The sequence below is a fragment of the Harpegnathos saltator genome, unplaced genomic scaffold (genome assembly GCF_003227715.2).
Source record: "Harpegnathos saltator strain DR-91 unplaced genomic scaffold, Hsal_v8.6 scaffold63, whole genome shotgun sequence".
Classification (NCBI taxonomy): Eukaryota; Metazoa; Arthropoda; class Insecta; order Hymenoptera; family Formicidae; genus Harpegnathos; species Harpegnathos saltator.
In genome coordinates, this window is record NW_020230460.1 from 299,174 (window position 1) to 321,362 (window position 22,189).

The window sequence follows — 22,189 nt, forward strand, 5'->3', positions numbered from 1 at the left end:
TAGATCGAGTTGGCAGGGAGGGGATCGCCTAACGAGGAGAACCTTCTCGCTCTCTCTCTCTCTCTCTCTCGCTCGCTCGCTCGCTCGCTCGCTCCTTCTCTCCCGTTCCTCCCTCGCTGCACCTCGACAAATGCGTAACTACCGGCACGCGATGCACTTTCATAAAACTTTCAGCTTTCCATCGACCGCGATACAAGCGGAATGGAAAAGAAATGCCATCTCCCACGGCCAGCGGCCCCGTTTGTGTGAGTGTGCGATAACACTCGCCTTTTCTTCCCTCGTCGAGCCTCTCCCCGCGTAATTGCTGTCGTCCTCGTGGCCCGATAATTGCCTCGCGCGATCTTTCGTATCGCATATCTGCCGCGTATTGCCGGGTCTCTTGCGTAACAGATACTCGCTATCATAGATACGCGCTATCGCCGATCATTGTGATCGGCTCGCGCTCGCGCGATGTAATAATATCGCGCGGCGATACCGCGGCTATTATGCCTAGACTCTCTGGCCACGCAAACACTCGAGATCGGCGGCGGGCTGCCACCGATGCACGAATAACACGCGCTCGCCGGTGATAAGCATCGTAGTTTTCGCGAATGGAAAAGAAAAACAGGACAGTTACGTGCGATTTCGTGAATCGCCGATGACTTTCTCGAGTCGTTGGTCGCGCCGATCCGGTGCGCGCGCGCGCGTGAAGAAAGGTGAAACCACGCGCAGTTACCGAGCCTCCTCCTCCCCCGCCCCCGCCCCCGCCCGCGGGCCCCCTAATTGCCGGCGCACGTAGCGTACGAAGTAGTAACGATTCCTTGACATAAGAGCGGCGCGAATCGAAAGCGCAATTTCCTTGGCCGTGGCAACGGCGCGCGATCATTTTCTCCCGGCTGGAGATTGTCTCACAGCGATTACCTAAATGATTATACATCCGCTGCACTTTCATCGCGGCTAATTCGCGATGTTACTCTATCTCTACCTGAGAGACGAGACTCTCAGACGTTGCAACGGGAAAGGGAGGAGCGGCGAGACAGCGACAGGGAGAAGGAGAGTAGCGCGCATCGCGCGGCCGCGCGAGTCGTCTAACGGAGAAAGTCCCGGCGCGTAATTTTTCCCGCGCTGCCTCTCGCGCGACGCGCTCCATCAATGCCAAGACGCAATGCCGCGCGTGGTCGGGCGCGCGGTGCTTGTCGAAATATCGCTAGAGAGGGTGCTTGCGCGCACGTCGAACGGCGCGGCGGCCGATCTCTCGCGCGAGGTCCGCGGGCGGATGCCGCGATAATCGATCGCGCGGCCGTTTTCACTGCAATGACCCACTTCTCCGGCCGGCCGGCCAGCGCAGTCTGGTCTTGCCGGGCTGTTACTACTGCGATCCGCGGCTGCGACCGCGGCCGCAGCCGCGGCCGCGGTCGCAGCCGCGGCGGCGGCGCTGCCACGTCGTTGTCGGCCGCGGGAGAAAGTTCTGATCTCGAACGTGAAACCGCCGCGCGCGAGATTTTCACGTCACATCGTCGTATCTTCGGCGTTGCGGCGCGGCGGCGTGACCGGCGCGATCGCGAGAAGAATGTGAAAAGCCGCGGATTCCTCCTTTGTCGAGCCGGTGAAAGTGGAGTAGAGACTTTCGGGATGGGATCCGAGCGCGTTGCCGTTGCCGATGCAGCTCTCCCGCTGCTGCGGGCCGAGCCCTCCGCTCTCGTCGCCGGATTTCTCCCTCGTGCTGCGGTTTCAGCCGCGTCGTCGGCGTTTTGCCTGCCTCGATAACTTACTCGTCTTCGACGCGACTGGAAAATTCTCCTCCCCCTCGGCGGGTTTTATCGTGGCAAACGACGGCGCTTAAGTAAGTAAGCCCGGAACACGCGACGTAACAGCGTTATACTCGCTGACGCAGCCGTCGTCGACGGCAATGAACTCGCTTTCGCGTTTCGAAATCGCGATCGCGCGGCGTAATTCAGCCACGCTTCTTCCTCGCGTGCTGTGACGGATAACCGCGACAGGTGCCGCGGAATTTCGAGAGCCAGGTTGGGCTGCCGGCGGCGTGCTCTCGCGAAACTTTCAAAGGCAATGAACCTGGCCCCCGGCCGCTCGGAGTAACCGAACGGAAACGAGTCTACCCGGTTTGTTTCGTGGCCCGGCCCGGCCCGGCCCGGCCCGGCCCAGCTTGGCCACGACGAGCGCCGAATTCAAGTTCAGGGCCAGCGACGCGGCCTTCGGCCCGAATGCGCGCGAGCTGTCGCGCTCTCGTCTCGTCGCGCGCGCGCAAGGTTTCGCCGGCGGGATCCATTAGTAGATGCAGACCGGACGCGGCGCGGCGCGGCACGGCGCGGCCGGCATAGAAAGCGCCGCGCCGCTTCCCGACCCGTGAATGATCGTTATTATTTACATTATTATCGCCTGAACGGTCGTTGTTATATTTTATTGTCGGCCGCCGTCAGCGAATTTTCACGCTCGTGCAACACGCTCGACATACTTTCGCACTTTCCAGCCGCGTTGTCGCCAACGTCGTTGGCTGATAAGTAAATAAGCAGACAAACAAACTCGAATCAAGCGGAAGCGACGGTCGTTCTAGATCTCCCTCTCTCTCTCTCTCCCTCTCTCTCTCTCTCTCTCCCCCTCCCTCCCTCTCTCTCTCTCTCTCTCTCTCTCTCTCTCTCTCTCTCGGCCGCGGAGAACTGAATTTTCTCACCGTCGCGAGGTTCGCACATTGAAACGCCGACACGCGCGGTACCCTCGCAACGACGAAGGTGGAAGAAGATGGCGTCGTTCGCGGTGAAAGAGACCCGGCAGCGAGAGGAATCGGGGTCAAGTGCCACCATACTAGGCATCGCGCGTGCGATGAGGCCTACTTTACTTTAACTAGACTGCCAGGGAGCACATCGTGAAACAGCGACGCCGTTGCGCGGAGTCGCTACACCGCTTCTTCCATAATGTAATTCCACGACGACGATGACGATGACGATGACGGTCGCAGCGCCGGACCTTTCTAATCGTGGCCTGTATTTCGAGCCTCGAGGAATCATCCTCGTTGCCTCGCAAGTGTTACGTGGCATCGAGCGCGATTACTCGACCTCTCGAAATGCGTCGCGTGTATTTCCCTCTGCGCGCGCGAACGCGCGCGGACAAATTAGGATGATAATGATAATAAGAAGAGTAATCATCCTTTCATAGTTTCATTTATCTGTGCAAGTTTTACCGTCGTCAAGCTTGTCGTATTTCTTTTTTTTTTTTTAATAATCTTATTACTTACATACACACAGTGGGAAAATGTTAGCTTCTACACGGAGAAAATGTCTGGCCGAGTGAACTAATTTTCTGGTGAAATATGAACGATTCAGAAATTCCGGTTGAAAATACCAGATTTCTGCCTATACGTTAACCAGAAATCTCGACCTGTTCGCAGCCTGAATTCCGCGACAATTTTAACCGAAATTTCTGTGTCGTTCATATTTCACCAGAAAATCCTTTCGTTCGAGCAGACATTTCGTTCTCTCTCCATGTATCTTTGTTGCTAGTTTCTTTTTTACGCACACGTGCCACATCATTCGGCTATCCTTTGTCTATGTTTTGACTAATTATCGAGGGCAGAGGAGGGAGAGTGAATCACGATAGGGTGACTCACTGATGAGCAACGACATGCGCGAAAGCAGGTCCGTTATTATTACGATCGCGCGAGGAGAGGAGCGTTCACGTCGAAAGATCGTAAAGACGCGAACGATATCGCCAATGTGCATCGTTGTGCGCGCGATGCCGCGTGCCAAGTGAGACACTCGCTCGCACGCACGCACGCACGCACGCACGCACGCGTGCGAAATTTCCGCGCTGCGTTGTTGGGCGTTTCGATGACGCTGCGATTTATCTGGCGTATGCGCGAGCTTTGTGCGCCAGCTTTTAAATTACGCCAGCTTTGCTGCGCTGATCGCGCTCTGGAATTCGCCGATGCTTTCGCGGAGCCCTGCGACGTCGGTTTTCTCACCTGCTCGTTATCCAATCCGCCTTGTTTTATTCATCGCCCGTCGAAATTATACGTACCGAGCGTGTGATTGAGATATCGTTTTTTAAATCGATAACATGGTCGCTGTCGTCGATCTACACGCTGTCGACCTACGTGCGTCGTGGGTGAAATCGCGAATGATCTCGCTTAATTAGTCTCGCCTCTCAACGTGAGTCGCCGATTAATACGTGTGTCTTTACGCTGACATTTCGTTCACGCTCGTTGAAATTGATATCGCTGCATGGGGCATGAGCTGGGGGTGCGAAATCGCCGCTTAATCCTGAAATATCAGCTGGGCTACTTCAAAACGAGTCCTGTGCGATCGTAACCTCGAAAAGTAGGTCCCGTCTATCGGTCAGTCTATCGACTATGGTCTGGTCTGGGTGTCAAGGCGGACGCGACGATGGGAGAGAGAGAGAGAGAGAGGGGGGGATTTTGGGATTGAACTTAAAATAAAGATTAGGTAACCGCGTGCGGAGTCATGACTATGTATAGTTCATTCCGACCTGAATCCCGTTTCGCGGATTCCACTTTTCCCGTTCGATCAGCTATCGAAAGCAGCGTTCCGATGTAGGAATATTCATCCCGACCAACGCGACACTTTCCAGTGGAGCCGGCCACTCGTCGTAATCATCAAGAGGGGCACGGGGGGGGGCACGTCATGTTCTACTCATCGGGGTTAGGGGATATCCTGGGAAACGTCGCTAGATCGACGATCAGGAGGCGGCGAGGCGCGCAGGCGAGCGGCAGGGCAGACGGATCGTGAAAATGAGGGGAAAGTGGCGTCGTTACCGTGAAAAAGTGGATGATGGAATGCGCTTGCGAGACCGCGACCGGGTGCTTTCACTCACGACAACCGCGATGATTCGCCGTGACTATCGCGGAGTTGTGATAACGCAAATCGCAGCTTCTTCTCACGGCGCGAAACGTCATCGGGAACGGCGTCGGTAGAAATTGACTTTCGTCGGAATAAATCGGAGGGAATTCAATTTTTCTAAAATCTGTGTAGGAGTAGAATTCCTATTTTTTTTTTTTATAGGGGACTAACTCGCCGACGCCGACGCTCATCGTTCTTAATCACCTTGCATCACGTTTTGTTAAACGCAACAAAATTACGGAATTTGAAGCAAGCTGACGATCTCGTTGTGTCTCGTTTAATTTTTTCAAGTCGTTTTCTCACGCGTATCTTTCACGCGTGATTTATCGACAACTCTTTAGCGCCACACAACAATTACGATAATTCAATGTTCCCTCGAGTTTTCGTAGCGAATATTTTGGTTAGCTCGCGCGCCATGTCCGATTTTGCTGTCAAATGCTTTTTTCTCCGTGTGCAGATATCGGTACACCCCGTATATCGTATACGATATCCGATGTTTAATCCGTGAATCTGTTTTTCTACAGGTAGTACGGGTTAATGTACAAAGGACGAGTGGAGGTCGTCTCTTAGAAACGTCTCGCGAATGTTTATGTACCGTGTTATTCGTTGACCTCGGAATGTCGTGTCGCAATATATAAGTGTCCTTCCGAGTATTCGCGGTGGATTCCTTTATTAGGCGCCGATCAGGTCGCATCTCGTGTCCCGAATTCGCCGTTCAATGCGCCGAAAGAGATATCTCGCGGATTCCGAGGTGCGCGAAGACAGTTAGAAGGTGCAACAGGTGCACACATAGTGGCGTCGCCAAGTTGGCTGCGCAACCTGCGAATTTTTTTCATTGGGCGTCTTATCGTGTGATGTCGTTTGTGTCTATCGAATCACGCACTCTTCGTTCGCAGCTCTCGTCGTGATTCTTTTCGTAAGTTTTACTTCGCCGAGTATCGGCGAGTATACGCGTCGTGTGCGAATATGTTGCGAATATCGGAAGTGCCGTGCAAAGTTCGCACGAAGTCTGTCTTTATTATAATTGCATGTATCTGATTAATAAATTTTTTCCGGGTCGTGAGTGATTGTCGCACGTGTGTGTGTGCCATGGATTAGCTGAGAAGGACGAGGCGAGAGGAACTCGCTCGGGCATCGCTCATCAACGGACAAGGTAAATAATTTATTGCTCATTTGGGGTTCGTTACATTTAATAATTGCGCATGATATGTTAATTGATCGCTTATGAGAAATTGCAAGTCTTCCGGTGAATATTCTTTTCGAACGGACGAATTTCTTCAACTAACGCGTGTAGTAATTATGAAAATTTCAATATTGATTATGTTGAGCGCTGCTATAAAGAGAACCTTTTTTGTGTTACAGATCAACGTCGACTACCGCCGGCGAGTGTTACGCGTCGTATGCTGCGAATACCGGAAGTGCAAAGTCCGCGCGATTCGAGTTTATTATAATAATTAATATGAATCTCATTGTTTTTTCCGGGTCGCGAGTGATTTGTCGCGTGTGTGCTATGGATTAGCTGAGAAGGACGGGGCGAGAGGAACTCGCTCGGGCATCGCTCATCAACGGACAAGGTAAATAATTTATTGCTCATTTGGGGCTCGTTACATTTAATAATCGCGCATATATTAATTGATCGCTTATGGGAAATTGCAAGTCTTCCGGTGAATATTCGTTTAAAACGGACGAATTTCTTTAACTAACGCGTGCAATAATTATGAAAATTTCAACAACACTATACTAATTGTGTTGAGTACTGCTACAAAGAGAATATTTTTGTGTTACAGGTCAACGTCGAGTAGCTGCATCGTATTGGTGAGTGATAAATATATTTTTATTTGAATTCTGAGATAATGGATCTGTGAGTATCTTGCGGGACATAAAATGCCAGAAATAAAAATTAACAAGTCGAATATACGTTAACAAAGAGAGATGTTGCGTATACGTCATTTGTCCGTTGGATGTTTATATCTGTAACGTCCTTTCTGTACAGTGTTTACAATTTATGGAAAAAAGTTAAGACTCGAACAGCACAAGAAATGTTGATAAACCCAACTCACAGAGCTGCTACTTAAAAATGGATGGGCTAAGATAGATTAGAGCAAATATTTAACTCTGGAATATTAACTTTGTTTTATTATTTTTATCGCCTATATTTTTCTCCTCCAGGGCTAAATATTGTAAGAAACTGGTTAAGAAAATAAGTGCGTTCATAGAACGCAATATATTACTATAGATTTGTTTATCAAAAAAGTACGATGGAGTGATTGTAATTAATATAATTTATCACGAATAATGTATGTGCATAAGACATATTCAATCAATTTTATTCGATAATACATTGATAATATAATTAATAGTAAATTTTATTTAATTCTGTAAAATTGTCCAGTTTTATTCTAATTTAGTCTTGTCTATCCATGTATATTTGATGAGAGAGAAAATTTCTAAAGATGATAAGATAAGAATACTGTTATGCGTCACGGTATATGGTGACGCCCGTCATTTGATTGCTGATCAGCTGGGATGATCTGCTGATCAATACCGGTGCTTATTCACTCGTCGTCCAGGGAGATTGCTCTTCAATTTCAGGACCGCTATTGATTTTTCGATAGCACGGCTGATCGGATCGTCTCTGTTAACCAACAATCGGGTGACGGGCGTCATTGCGTATACAAAATTCGATGTATACCAAATTCCAATTATTTCTTTTATATATGTACTGCGCTTGAACTTGGCACGAGGCACTACCGTGCTTCTTGATAGAAATCGATAGCATCTAATGTTACTTTTAACATGGGATGAACATATTTATACACGGATTACCCCTTAAATCTTACATTTCGTACGTACACAATCCCTGAATCATCGCGAGCCGCACGTCGAAACTAGCTGTTCGAGGCGCGCAGGACGCAGCACTGCGCGCGTGGCGCCCTTTTATTCCGCTCCGCGTATCGAATGCATTGCTCTCCGCGGGAGCACGATTTATTAATATCTTTATCGAGTGTCGATAGCAGAAACTGGGTCATGGCGATCTATATTCCATGCTCCACTTTAATTTTATCATCCGCTTAACGCACGAATTCTGAAGCACGTGATAAGTGGATAAAATACGTCCCACAGCTCAGACGCACAAAGTTTACGCGCGCTCAAGAGGGGGAGGGAGGGGAGAGACAGAGAGAGAGAGAGAGAGAGAGAGAGAGAGAGAGAGAGAGAGATCGCCTCTTTTTTCCCTTTCCTTTGTCGCCGACTTTGCGCGCTACTTTTATTATAACTCGCTCTCGTTATCGCAATGTTCGGGCAACGAGGCGAGTTTCGTTCGCTGATTTCTCTCGATGACAGTCATGTTCGTGAAGACTCCGTTTCGCGAGACGCGAATTCCTCCGTGCGTAAACGATGGTCCCGAAACGACGGTCCGCTCTCCGCTCTATTTATAACATCGAAGATCGGCGCATTTCGCGCAATTGCCATTGAGCGCTGGAGACTCGTTCAGTCGATTGGCGCAAATGACGTTTCTGAGAATGTAACGTTGCTCACGAATTTGCGTTGGATCCGTTTCCGATGATATAAATCGCACCGCATGGTGCAAAAATATCGCCGCCGGAGATACGGATTTTGGTAGCGTTCTCGTGTAAAAGTATATCGTCCTGCGCGCATACGATATGTAGTCCTTGCGTCCTTTCTCTTTATCTACCTCGCCCGGTTCGCGCATCAACACTGAATTAATTTATCAAAGACTTTATAAAATTTTTGTGTAATTAAATAGCTTCTGGCATATTACGAAGATATGGAACAGGCAAATAAATTTTACAACAATTTAATGATTTTTAAATTGTACTTATTAAGTGCTGACAGGAATGTAGGATGAGGGAGAAAAAAAAGTTGAAAAACTTTTCGGTGCTTTTAAGTATCGTCAGGATATAAAGGATCAAGGGGTTTTTATGTCGCGATTCTCCCACCCCGCGCATCGCAGATTGAAAGATAACGCGCGTTCAGTCGGTGGCTGAAGAAGAACTGACGTTTCGTCCGTCTCGCCGGGGAATACGCGCGGAAACGGCGATATCCCATCCGATATTAACCGCGTAAATCGAGAATCGCGTGCTCTCTCGGGCCGCTCGGAAAGCAGATTCGTCTCGGATTTCTACGACGGCTTTTTCGCGACGCGGCCGACCGGGGCGACTCGCGCGAACGCGCCTCCGGAAAGGAGGGAAAAAAAGAGGAAGAAGGCCGGCGGCGGTTCGATAGGTGTTCTTCGTTGCTTGTGCCTTCACCGCGGAGAAAGTGGCCGGCGATCCGAACGGTGGCAGGCGTCGCGCGGCAGGGAGAGTAGCCAAGAACTTCTAACTTTACGACAACTCTCTTCCCATCGACCTCGAATAGCGACGTGGTTCAATGTCCCCCGGCGGAAAAGAACTCTCGGCCGTTCCTCGCGATCAGAGCTGCTCCGACACGGGCGCGATTAATCGCCACCGGCAATACCTTGGAAATTCCTCCGCTGGATCGCACTCTGAAAGAATCCGCCGCCGCGGATCAAGGTGCAAATTCGAAAGCTCCAGGACACCCCAATTGAACGGGCAAACACGCGCATACTTGTCCGGTTTTCTGCGAATCGCTCTCGGCGCTTAGCGCTAGCGGACGGAGTCGTTCGAGCGAACGAGCCTCGTAAAGTCTTTTTTTCGCGCGGCTTTCTCGCGCGAATTAATCGGCGTCACAGCGGCCGATACATTATTCATCTACTCGCCGAGACTACTCATAGACGCTTCGTCGCAGCCGAGCTAACGAGAGAAAAGGTCTCCTTTGCGCGGTCTCTCATGCTCGCATCTGTGTCACCGTTTCGCTGTTTCGAGGGGAGAGGAATTCGCGTCCGCGCTCACGGTTTTTGCCGAGGCGTTTATCAGCGTTGTTAATTATGTGTCGCCTCCGGACATCGCTGCGAGACTTACTTTCGAGGATGCCGTTTCGGCGACGAGCGTTAACCGCGATTACGTTAGTGGCGAGCTGGCCCGCCGCCGCGACCGGCGCGTGATTTCTCATTGTCGTTTGACGACAATTGCGGTTGCGCGCCCTAGAGCGCGCGAGTCGTTCCCACAACCGTACGCGATCGTTTGTGGGAGTCGAGCTTAGCGCCCCTCCAGGATCGGCTGTCGCGCGACGTCGATCGCGCGCGCGTTTACGAGTAGAAAGGTGAAACTCGCGCGAGCGCGAGCGCGTATTTATGTTTTTATTTATTACGTAGCCGCTTCCACCTTCCTTTAACGGCTAGGCAACAGCAGCCTTGTTCGCCGCCGGCCCTGCATATAATATCCGATAAAAATAGAGACTCTTAATTAAGGAATATCGATCTCGGCGAGATTTAACACCGAGGCGCGACTTCATGTCCTCGCGAGCGCTCGATCGGTGCGCAACGGCGACGATGTCGACGCGGAGGTAGTCGAAAGGGACGCGGCGAAACTCCATCTTAACACTCGCACACGCACACGCTTGGGTTAGAGCTCGGCTGTCTCGCGCCTGGAATCTGTCTGGATTGGCCGAGACAATGTGTCGAGTTTCGTCACGCGATTGAGTAATGCTTTGAACGCGAGGCGACGCGAGGGGAAATAATGCCAAGGCTTTCGGCGCCGTTAGCGCGAGAGGAAGGTAGATAAGCGCGTTGGCGCGATTGTCGAAACGCGCGCGCGAGCGAGAGAGAGTGTGTGCGCCGCGCACGTCGTTAGTCGCTGTCATTCAGCGGGCTCGATTAACGAGATGCAACTCGGCCGGCCACGGGCTCTCCTGCTCCTTTCAATTCCGCGCGATATCGGAACGAGTCGCGGCTCGAACGCGCCTGGAAAGTCGGTTAATCGGAAGCCGAGACGCGGCGAGGGGAGGAGAGCTGCGGAATTTCAGCCATCGATTTATCCTGCGCCGGAGAGAGAGAGAGAGAGAGAGAGACTCGCTCGTTGTTTACCAAACTGGGATTCCGCCGTAACACCCGGATATTCCCGCGGCGACGGATTTCGGTCGCGCAGCGTCGCTGTCGCTTTACTCGGCTGGCTTCCCGAGCCGGCCGGCCGCGCTCGCCCGCGCTCGCGCCAGTGGAACGATCTCGCATTAAGCCGCCGATCGAAGTAGGACCCGTCCGTGACGGGCGGACGCGGCTAATGAACGTCTTCGTGCGCGCCTCTTTGTCCGCCTAATCCGAGCGTCGCGGGAATCCCGCGGCTCTCTCGACGCGGCGTGACATAATTTTAGAATAAAAGGCAGCGGCGGAAGAAGGAGCAGGAGGAGCCGAGGAGGAGGAGGAGGAGGTGGGAAGTTGCACGAGAGGAAGAGGAGAGAACGAGGAGGGGACGCCGGGTGTCATTTTGTGGGTCATGGCGATGACGTGTACAACGGGCTCGTGTGTAACGGGACAATTTGTGGGCTGGCGGTGAGCCCGGGTGGGTGTCAGTCTCGCGGGAGGAAGGGGGGGAGGGAGGGCGAGCGAGGCGGGCGGAGGGACGAAACGAGGGTAATGTAGGTCAGTAAATGTATAGCCACCACTTTCTCCGGACCGTTCGAAAACTGGCTCCGTTCCCTCCTCTCTCTCTCTCTCTCTCTCTCTCTCTCTCTCTCTCTCTCTCTCTCTCTCTCTCTCGTCGACGTCGTCGTCGTCGTCGTCGTCGGCGGCGGCGGCGGCGGCGTCGGCTGTCCTCTCTGCCTGCGTTGTCTTCCTTCTCCTCCTCCGCTTCGTTTGTACGCGAGGTAGGCTGCTGTTTGCTGTTCTCCTCGCGGTGGTTCCTCGTCAGCGGACGTAACGGGATGCGGCCGAAAACGGGTTCCGTACCGTTTCGCGTGACACGGGACTTGCCACGGGACAGATGAAGGACACCGCTGCCGGGTCCTTGCGTGGGCCGCGCATGATGAAAGGAGTACACTCGCCGTCGCGCCTTTGACCCGCGCTCGATGTCAATGAATGCGCGTCATTTGTCGGCGCGCTTAAATTGTTCTACGGAATGTTCTAGCGTATCGTATACTCGCGGAGCGTCTAAAGTTCCGTGCGTCGCGCTTTCCTCATGTGGGAGAGAGCATCTCGAGTAATAATATATTGTATAACATGAGTGTCTTATAACGCGTATTTTCTTCTTATTTCAATGGAATACGCGAGACCTTTTCGCCGTGTAATACGCAGGATTCGGTCTGCGGTACAGCAATAAAGGCGAATAAAATGTTGTTCATAACAACATTATCGAGAGATAATGACGCGCGGGCTCGTTTTCGTAAGAGTTCTCCGCGCCATTGCGGCAACTTTTGCCCTTTTGGCTCATCGAACGAGAGATCCCCGTTAACGTGGAATGTGGCAAGATGTGGCGTGGTGGTTCGTTAGAAGCGTGGCAACGGCTGCCTCGGCAAAATCGGCAATGCTCGGAGCGAGCATTGCCGCCGCGCCACGAAATCTAACGGTGTACCACTATTTTTAGGAGGTGTCGAATTAGGGTCATGGGTTATACGATATACTGTTATGGTTACTCGTGTTCGTTAGATCAGGCCTGAAGAGCCGAGATTAGACTTTCTTTTTTTAGAACACGTGAGAAGTCCGAGTTCTCGTCGGATTTCGACCTTTCGTTACTTCCGACTTTTCGTTTCTCGCCCGAGAATCGCCGAGTTTCCGGCTTTACGAATTCTCGCGTCTCGGAACGAGCGAGAGAGAGAGAGAGAGAGAGAGAGAGAGAGAGAGAGAGAGAGAGAAAGAAACTTCGTCGAGCAAGCAGCCTGAATCTTATTACTGCGGATATTTTTCAGTCGCGATCACACATAATCATAAAATTGTGAGACAAATATTCTTTTTCTTTGCTTGCTCGTCCCTTTCTCTTTTTCCTTTTCTAAAGAATGCCGTCGATCTGTTGTTATGTATATACCTTTGAAGAAAAACACACAATTCTAATAAAAATATTGAATTTATTCTTGCTTCTAATACCTAACCACTCATATCGTGCGAGGTGTGAGTATTGCGTATGAAAATCCGAAATGGGTATTCGGAGAGTTGACAAACAATAACGATCACAATGAGGTCAATAGTGGGGAAGGCGATGTGTTTACGTTTGGGAGATCGTCGGGTGCCGGGGTCGAGCATTTTTCCCTTACACAATTCGTTGATTTCTCTTAATTCCGAATACCGGTGTCGTGCGTTTCCCCTTCGTCACCGGTCCGATTCAGATGTTTTCTTGGTCACCAGACCGGGACCGCGCCGTGCGTTTTCTCGGGGAGGGGGGGGGAGAGAGGGGAGGCCGGTATGACCTAAGTGATCTGAGCCAGCAGCTGAGAGGGACATCTCGTGCGCTTTCCCTTGATGTCCATTGTACCTCTTGGTGCTGGATGGTGAGCTTTAGATTGGGATACGTTAGTGATTTCCTCGTGCGCTTTCCCTTGGAGATCTCCGCCAGCGGTTCGAATGTGCGCATATCCATTCGGACCGCCATTTTTAATCAATTATCCCGTGAGGTAATTGCGCGAAAGCCTGTGACTCGAAGGTATTCTGGCACTCGGTGCGTCTCCGTATCCCGCTTGACCACCACCGACGGACGTCGGTGAATTATATTATCGTTATGCTATCTATTGCTTTTTTGTGTTTACTATCTCGAACCGCTCGTCTATTCATTCGGCTCTTAGTGCGTATGCATAATAAGGCAAATAAACAAAAGAAGGAAGGTCATAGGGACTCCCTCCCATGTTATTTATACATCCCATACGCGTTACTCTTACAAAATATTTTATTATTCAATTTTGTCATGTAAGAGGTGGCGCAAACGTATATCGAATGCATCGTCTTCCCGAGTATTTATATAGAATTGAATAGAATATTTAAAACATATATCTGAGTCGGAGATGAAGAACGGGGGAACAGTCATATAATTCATGTAACAGATTCATTGCAATCAAACGGATCGTTTAATTCTCAAGCGTTTTTCTCGGCTCGCCAACCAACAACCCAGTTTGACACGAGTTTCGACGGTCGTCTCACTCGTCGCTCGGTAGAATCGGAGGACGTCACGCGAATTTACCTCTTCCGTCGGAATTTTCTCCAAAGTCCTCGTCGTCGTCGTCGTCGTCGTCATCGCGACGTGAATAATACAGAGTGAAATAGACGCGCGCGTCCGCTCGCCTCCGCCTCGCAGCCGACGCGATCGCTCGCCGTGCGATGCATCCGAGCAAGATCGCGGCCCACATGCTCGTCGTGTAATGCCAACGCGGGGAGCCAACTTTCACGGCGTACTTACACATCGGTAATAGCATCTAGCGTTAAGTGTAATGCATCTCTCCGCGTCGCGCCGCGCCGCACCGCGCCGCGCGCGGCCCGGTCTTACCTCACTCCATAATTTCCTGCGAGAACTTTCTTTGCCGTCGCTTACTTATTACCTTTCTAACCACCACGCAACCGCGAATTTCTTCGCGGAAGTTTGACCGTGACGGGGTTGAAATCCCCCGGCGCGTTGCACAACGATATCGCCGCATCTAGCAGCCGATAAAGTAGGAAGTGCGTCCGCTGTTTCTTTTTCACTCTCTTCTTTCTTCCCGCCCACCTTCCCCTCTCTCTCTCTCTCTCTCTCTCTCTCCCCCTCCCCTTCTGCTGCCCGATCTCTTTTTCCGCAGCGGTCGAGTTTTATTTTCGAGCGCACGTTCTGCATGTCACTTCTTGTCCGGTTTCTGGCATTCGCTCTGCCGCTGCGCTTACGTAATGAATATATTATGCAGATTATAGTATACGTTGTACTCTCCGCGTCGCAGAAGTGCCGGGAAAAATACTAGCACCGCTTTTTATCACTCATTGTTGCTCATTATCGGGCTTGATCATCGTACGGCGTGTAATCGCGCGAAACGCTTCTGATTGAACGTCGCTCGCGCGAGCGGATTCCTTTTCACGCGTCACACGTGAAACATCTCAAAGATCTCTCATTGGCGAGGAGCCGAAGAAGGAAGCCGATTTATTATCAGGAAACCGCGCTCTTGTCGCGCTTCTTGTAATTCGAATTTGTCCGCAGTTTAAATTTAATCGGAGATTTAAATGATCTCGATGATCGAGCGATCGGCACCGTTGTGACGATAATGCGTTGTTTCTTACTCGTGAATCGGAAGTACATATTCCTTTCCCATCGTTTCCTTTCTCTCGTATCTCAGCCGAGATAAGGCGCGGTTATTCCCTCGCGATTATTTGAGGCAGCTTTTATTCGCTTTGAGCAAGCTTCTTAATTCATCAGCTGGCAAAAACTTGTAGTGAATTTTTTTTTGCTAGCGTCTGAAATTTAGAAGATACGGTGTGTCTAGTGGTCAGAGTTGAACATGTCCCCAACTTTGTCGCGACAACCACTAAACGTCGCGTTTTCTTAAATTTTCTTGAGAAATTTTCCCAAAGCAAATAAAAGGTAGCACCTTGCAAATTACGTCGTGCGCATTATTCAGAATTTTTGGCCGATTTAGCGAGCGTTTAGAAGCCATTCCGGCGTTAGAAGTGTGACAACGATCGCCGCTCGGGAGAAAATCTAACGGTACCGACGCGGTGAGCCCGGCATCAGCTCGCCTACATTGCCGCGATATTACGTCCTTTCGTTTCGTAATGCCTGTACCTGGTTTCGTAACTGAAACGACTAGCGGTTCACCGGGAACGGGATTATCCGCACGTCGCTCTGTCGACGTCGACGTCGACGTCGTCGTCGTCGTCGTCGTCGTCGTCGCGAGATTAGCGACGATCGCGTTCTCAAGAGTGTGACGCATCGTTTCGCGTCGATTATGCGCACCTCCCGTCCCTTCGATGCGTCTCAAGTACAACTATTCGCGGCTTACGCAAGTGGAACTGCAGTAGAACTCGCAACGCAGCCAACTGACGTAAGCGGGTCGTTGGCGTAATCGAGACAATGAGTCTCCAATGGGGCAATTAACGCAGTCGGCATTTGTCAGCCAACAACGCGCGGCGTTGATTTCAGAGAGAAAGTCTGGATTCCTAATTTCCGAAATGAGACGATTTATATTGCGAATCAACGACTGCTGCGCAAGATATACGCGCGAGTAGGAAAATCCGTGCGATCGTTAGCGGAATAATCGTCGCGATAATCGCGCGGCTCACATTTTATACCTCGGCTCTCAGCCTTTCGTTTAGTCGGCGTTCTTGATCGGTTTCACGGCGATTATTAATATCCGTTACCGGAGGGGGAATTCGTTGCGTCGTCCCACATTTACCGAACGACTTAAATTCCCCCTTCTCTCCTCCTCTCGCTCGACGATCCTGCAAGCGGATCGCGAGATACTTTCCGGCCGACCTCTTACTTGTAACAGCTCTTACGCGATTATGTCGCTGCGCCGCCGGCCGGCGGCGCGACTCCTCGCCAGCGGCCACCGCGGTCAGGACGAACGGACTGTGAAGCGTCGTGAAACGTTTCGGGTCAGGATCCTTGAGCGGAGTGAGAGGCCGCAAGTTCAATGCGAGGAGGAAGTTCCCGGCGAGCGAGCGGCATAATTCGTCAGAAGCCAGCCGCAACTTTCACGTTGCTGCTCGCTCACGTCGCTTCTCCTCCTCCTCTCTCTCTCTCTCTCTCCCTCCCTCCCTCCCTCCCTCCACCTCCCTACCTGCTTACCCGTTTCCATCCTCCTGCACAAAGAAAGTGCACATGTAACACTTACATGACGAGAGAGGGAGGGGGGCCGTCGCCGACGTAACGCGTGCTCGCGCTAATCCCGAGGCTTTCGGCTGAACCGGTAGTTATACCTCGCTGGTTACATCGTGTGTCACGTGTCCCTGGTGCCGCCGATTTCGTCAATGCCAATGCCAGTGTCAATGCCAACGCGCGTCACTGCGCTTGACGAATTCGTCACGCGAATTCTCCCGTCGACTCCTCGCACGGCGATCTCCTTCGCCGACCTCGAAGTCACACCATCATGATTGGCGACACTTCGTCGTCGGGTCGTTTAGTTTAGTTTACGATCCTCTCGCGATTCTTTCGCGTTTCTCTCTCATTACTCCTCTCTGTGTCGCTCCAGTTCGCGAAGGGCTCGGTCTCGGGCTATGATGAAGTTGCCACATGCTCGCTCTTCTGCACTTGGTCGCATTTAAGCGAAACTCGCGTTACGTCGCTCGCTGTTGTGAACGACGCGTCTGCGCTGATTTGTCAAAAGAGCGGCGAATGGGATCGTCGAGAGACGTTGGTCGATATAATATACACGCTCTGGGGCCGTATTTTTCTTCTCAGGTACGCCGCAGACTCGCCTTCTTTTGTGGCGAGATGTCAATTTCCGGCAACCTTGCTTCCAAACCGTTATACTCGGTTTCGCCTTTGCGCCACGTGCACGTTTTTGTTAGACCGCCGGCGCCGTTCTCGTTAATCCTTGGCTGATTCACGGCTTTCTGAGAGATCGCGCGCGGGAGACTCGTCGATTATCTTGAAAATTGCGCGGATCCCACGCCGCGGATTATCGCGTTATTGCGTTTCTTTTGCCTCGGTGTCTCCTTTGTCTCGTTCGCGCTCGCTGTTTGGCGGATTTTTCGCGGCGGCTTTCCGCAAACGTGCGCTTTTCTTCGCTCGTTTTAGTCGGCCGGCGTGAAGAAATTCTCCGAGAGTGAGAGAGAGAGAGAGAGAGAGAGAGAGAGAGAGAGAGAGAGAGAGAGAGAGAGAGAGAGAGCTCCGTCATCGACGGACCTTCGTCCCCTCAGAACGAACCGAAGGGCAGTTTTTCGAGCGAACGGCAGTCGAGGTTCTTCGAAGCATTAACGTGAACTCGCACGTGCGAGGACGCTGATAGAACGTGATCGTCTGACGGAAGTCACGTTCAATGACGGTGACAATTTAAAAATTTCAAATGCCCAGAGTTTACAGACGCCGGGGACAAGGACGCGCTCTGACTGGCCTCTCGAGGTGCCAGTTCTTCGCCGCGTTGTGTTACTATTTCTTCCATTAGCGGCATTCGCGGACTCGCAACTGTCAATGAATATGTCAGTCGGACATATTCATTGCTCGAGCAATTCATTAGGAATTGCAAGCGGCATTCGCAAACGCGAAGGAAATAGCTGTTTACGCGGAAATAAAAATATTCACCAGTAGCGAACGTATTTTTATCCTTGTATGTATCGATCTTTACGTTTGAATTTTACGAGTGGATTTTATAACTCCGAGAAAATTTCACTTCTCGTCGTTTAGCATTTTTTTTATCGTCGCTAGACGCGAGCGACCATTATCGAGATTCTAAAGTTGGAAAAATTATTCATCGTTGATAAAAAAAATCCGGCTCCCTCCATTGTTCATTCAGGATTTGTGAACAGCATTCCAAAGTGCAAGGAAACAGCTATTTACGCGCAATTAAATTATTCATCAGTAGTGAGTGTATTTTGATCCTTGTATATATCAGTCTTAACGTTTGAATGAAATTTTATCTTGAAGAAAATATCGCTCGTTGTGTAACATTTTTTATCGTAGCCACTGACGAACGCCGATCATCGAGATTCCAATGTCGAGGAAAATTGTTCATCGTTGATAAGAAATACAATATCCTCCATTTTTTATTCATAGCGCTCGATGAAAATTTTGAAATACGTGTAAGTTTTTCTTTCTATCGAGTGATCTCCAGGAAGTCGCGCGCGGGATCCTTCCGCGATCGGACGAGCGATGACTAAATCTCGGAGCGCACTTCCCGATCGTTTACATAACGATCAGCGCTCAAGGATCGCGTTAGCAATTCCGATACGATGAAATCGTTACACAAACGCTCTCCCGGTCGTACGCGCGAGAGATCGACGTCGTGGACGACAACAGCCGGCATAACGCTCGCGGTTACGTGTACGGCTTTGCGACCTTGCGCAGCTGAATTTATCGCGACAGGTAAAACCTCGCTTCTACCGGCCGCTCTGCTCCTTTTTATTCAGCGGAAGACCTTGGCGAACTGTCAAGGATCCCCGTCGTAGGTAGTCCGATCGATAAATCGCTCTTGTGACTATCAGCGTGTCACGCACGTTGCACGATTGACCGTTGTGAGATTAACAGGCGCGCGGCTCTTGGCGTTTCTTACAACAATGTTCGCTCATCGATCCTCAGCTAGAATCGAACATTACTTTTCTTCCCTCTCCTTTTCCTTCCTTTTTTAATAACTCGATCATGAATGGAGACTGGAGGTGTGGAGCGCGTTGTGTTTCGATTCATGTCTCCCAAGTGGCTAGGTCAGTTCCAGTTCCCTGCGGGATAGGCTTCCCTCGGCTTGCAAAAGAAAAAGTCGCGTTTCCGAAATTAGTGTGAGAGAATTTCGGTAAACTTCTCACTCGTCGCCATCTCGATTCAGGAATCATCAAAGAGCTCGGCCATCGGTTTTCCACTCCAGCTCCGACACGTCCAGCTGAGAGATATTCGGGACCTTCGGGAGATCGGCCGCGCGTGACGCAACCGCCAACCCGCGCGCTCTCAATGCCCCGCCGCGTGTTCGTGCATGCGTTAGGGCGACGTCTCTTGTGCTTTCGTTGCCTCGCTTTGGTTCGCCGCGAGGCGAAGGATCGTCGGGAGCCGCGAAATGATTTTCGGCATCCGGCCTCCTCCTCGCTGCCGAAGGCCGGCCAGGTAACGGGCCGTTATCGCGCGCGACGGCGGCGCGTCGCGCCGTCCGCCTTCGCCACGGCGCGGCGCGGCGCGGCGCGGCCGATCCACTGGCCCGTGAACACAGTGGCGCGCGTATACGCTTATTATGTAACGACGTTAACTGTAAATATTTACCGGAGGGTCCCCCACTCGCGGTGCAGCGCGGGCGCGATTGTGCGCGTTGGCACGGAAAGTAGACCGAAAGAAGTCAAGGCGGCGGCACAGTGCGGCGGCGATGCTGAGGAGGAGGAGGAGGAGGAGGAGGAGGCGGTGGAGGAGGAAGTCGGAGGGTAGGACGGTGAGGTCGAAGAGGGCGGAGGGGCCGCCTGGAGAGAAGGGCGGCGGTGAGAGGAGGACCGTTTAAAAATATCGAAGTGGAGCACCCCGCTAGGTTGCTGGAAACGAGAGAGAGAGAGAGAGAGAGAGAGAGGAGGGACAGAGAATTGTTCGGGGGCTACCGCGTGGAAAGCGTGCGCGCCATTGCGTGCGTGCGTGCGTGCGTGCGTGCGAAGTTGTTCTTTGTCCCGGGGAATCAGCGTGTCAGCTAGAAATCGCGAAACCGCGAGTCGAGCGGCAGAGAGTCCAGAAACTGGTCGTGGGGTCTGAGAAGCTAAAAATTCGGGGACCAAAGGCGACCGGACGTTTTCGGATTTTTAGACACTTACTCGTCAGACAGAAACTCGTGACCAATCGCGCGAGAAATCGCGGATCGGGCAATTAAAAAACACGGAGGCGCTCCCGACTGTCCGAGAATTGAAGATACGAGCGATTAAAAACGGGGAGCTGATCGCGCCTCTGGTGCATCTCTTAGTCACTCTCGAGTCGCGCGCGGATTTTACAAAGTCCCCCCGCTTGTCCGCTTGTCCGCAACCCTTTGCACTCGGAATGCCAGCACAGCTGGCACGAACATTTATTCCGGCAACTCGGAACGCCAGCTGTGCTGACATGAAAAAGATTTAAAGATAGAGAGAGAGCAACAAAACGATAAAATGCGGCGACAACATTAAGGGAAACAAAGATCTTTTTTTCTAGCTTTTCTAGGAATTTAATAACTATATTTATAATTACCGAGTTGGTGGAAGGAAATGTTAATTTTGCGGCGCGATGACCCCGATCGAATGATAGGACTGTGGCTGCGATCGCGCGAACCCGGCGATCGCGCGTAGTCGCGCACAAGTCTCGGCGGCCGGACGTTCGCGCGCGGTAATTAACAGCGCGAGTCCGAAGCGGAGTTCGCTACGCGACGCGGCCTTTCGCGGCGGCGGCGGCGGCGGCGGCGGGCATTACCGCCTTCGCGATCTGGGCCAATGGGTCACACGAGCAAGTTTCCCGTGCGCCCTCGGCGTCCGCGTTTATGTACGCGACCGCACGCGCACCTTCCTCGCCATTTTGCCAGCGTACCCACTTATCGGCGCTGCTTATCGCCGTGGGATCTCGCGGGAGCGGACGACAAGCGGCGACGCGCCGCTAAATCCCGAGAATGGCTTTGCTCTAGAGCCAGAGAGATTCGCCGGTGATCCGCACGCGAGAAAAACATCGCACTTTGCAGTGTGCTCGCGCAGTGTGCGAACGCATTACCGCTGTTGTGTGCCGGCGTGTGTGATGATCTCTGCGACAACAGTCGTGTCTGACGCTTTCCGTGTCACATAATCGTCACGCCCGCCTGAATCGTCGGAAGTTCAGACGCCAATCTGGCGGCTGGTCGGTCCGTCGGTAATTGATACTTATTATTTTAATCGTGAGAAATTTTCTTACGTATAAAATTTACACACCGACGCATCGTTGAGGGATCGTTCGCGGGATCGGCTAAGGAAGGCGAAATCTAAAGAAGTTTGGCGACAGTTACGGCGCCGCGGATCGAGGCCGGTGCTTGGACGTTAGTCGCACGTCCCGCAATATTTATTCCCGTGCAATTAATTTACATTAACACGGCACGAGTCGCTTGATATCGGCGACGTGTAACGGGATCTCGCACGACCTTGCAATTAAGATCCGCCGTGCGCGCGCGCGCATATGTGTGCGTGTGTGTGTGTGTGTGTATGTGCGTGTATACACGGTTCTCTGAAAGCGTCTTACGTAAAAGCCGTAAGTGCCTGCGAACGTAATACTTCCTACGTTTGCATATTACTTAGCTGCATAATAGCACGCGTTCGCGCGGCCCGCACTGCGCATGCGACCGGCCGACCGGCCGGCCGACGTTGCAGTCGCGCCGCATCCAGCGCAACGATTTCACGCGTAATCACATTGAATTGAACGCGCGCGGGCTGCAATTACCGCGATCATGACTTATGCAGACGTTACATTCGTGTAATCGTACATGCGTAATCGATGTTTGCCGCTTTGTTTGTGGACGTCGTTACTAGCGGCTCGCCGGCGATCGGCCGGAGAAAAATCGCTCCGTTTCTTTAAACGGCTCGACTAATCGCGTCTGTATGAGAGAGAAAGGGAGGGAAGGAGAGAGAGGAGAGAAAAGATGCACACAATGGGAGATCGCGCGATCAAGCGTGTCGAACGATTAATTAACGAGCGAGCGTCCGCGGGAAAACATCGCGCCGCTCCAAAGGTTCATGTTAAACAAATCCTCCGCCTTGAGAATAAAACGGCGCAGGCTGCGCGATGTTTACGGAAACGCAGAGCGCGTGGAGAGTCCTCGCCGCCCTCTCGCCCTTCTCTTGAGGAACTTTGAGCTGTTGCGGTTTGCCGAAATGTCCGTCGAATCGACTCTCGCGATTAAAGGCGTGGATGAAACTTCACGCCACGCGAATTTTTGATCTT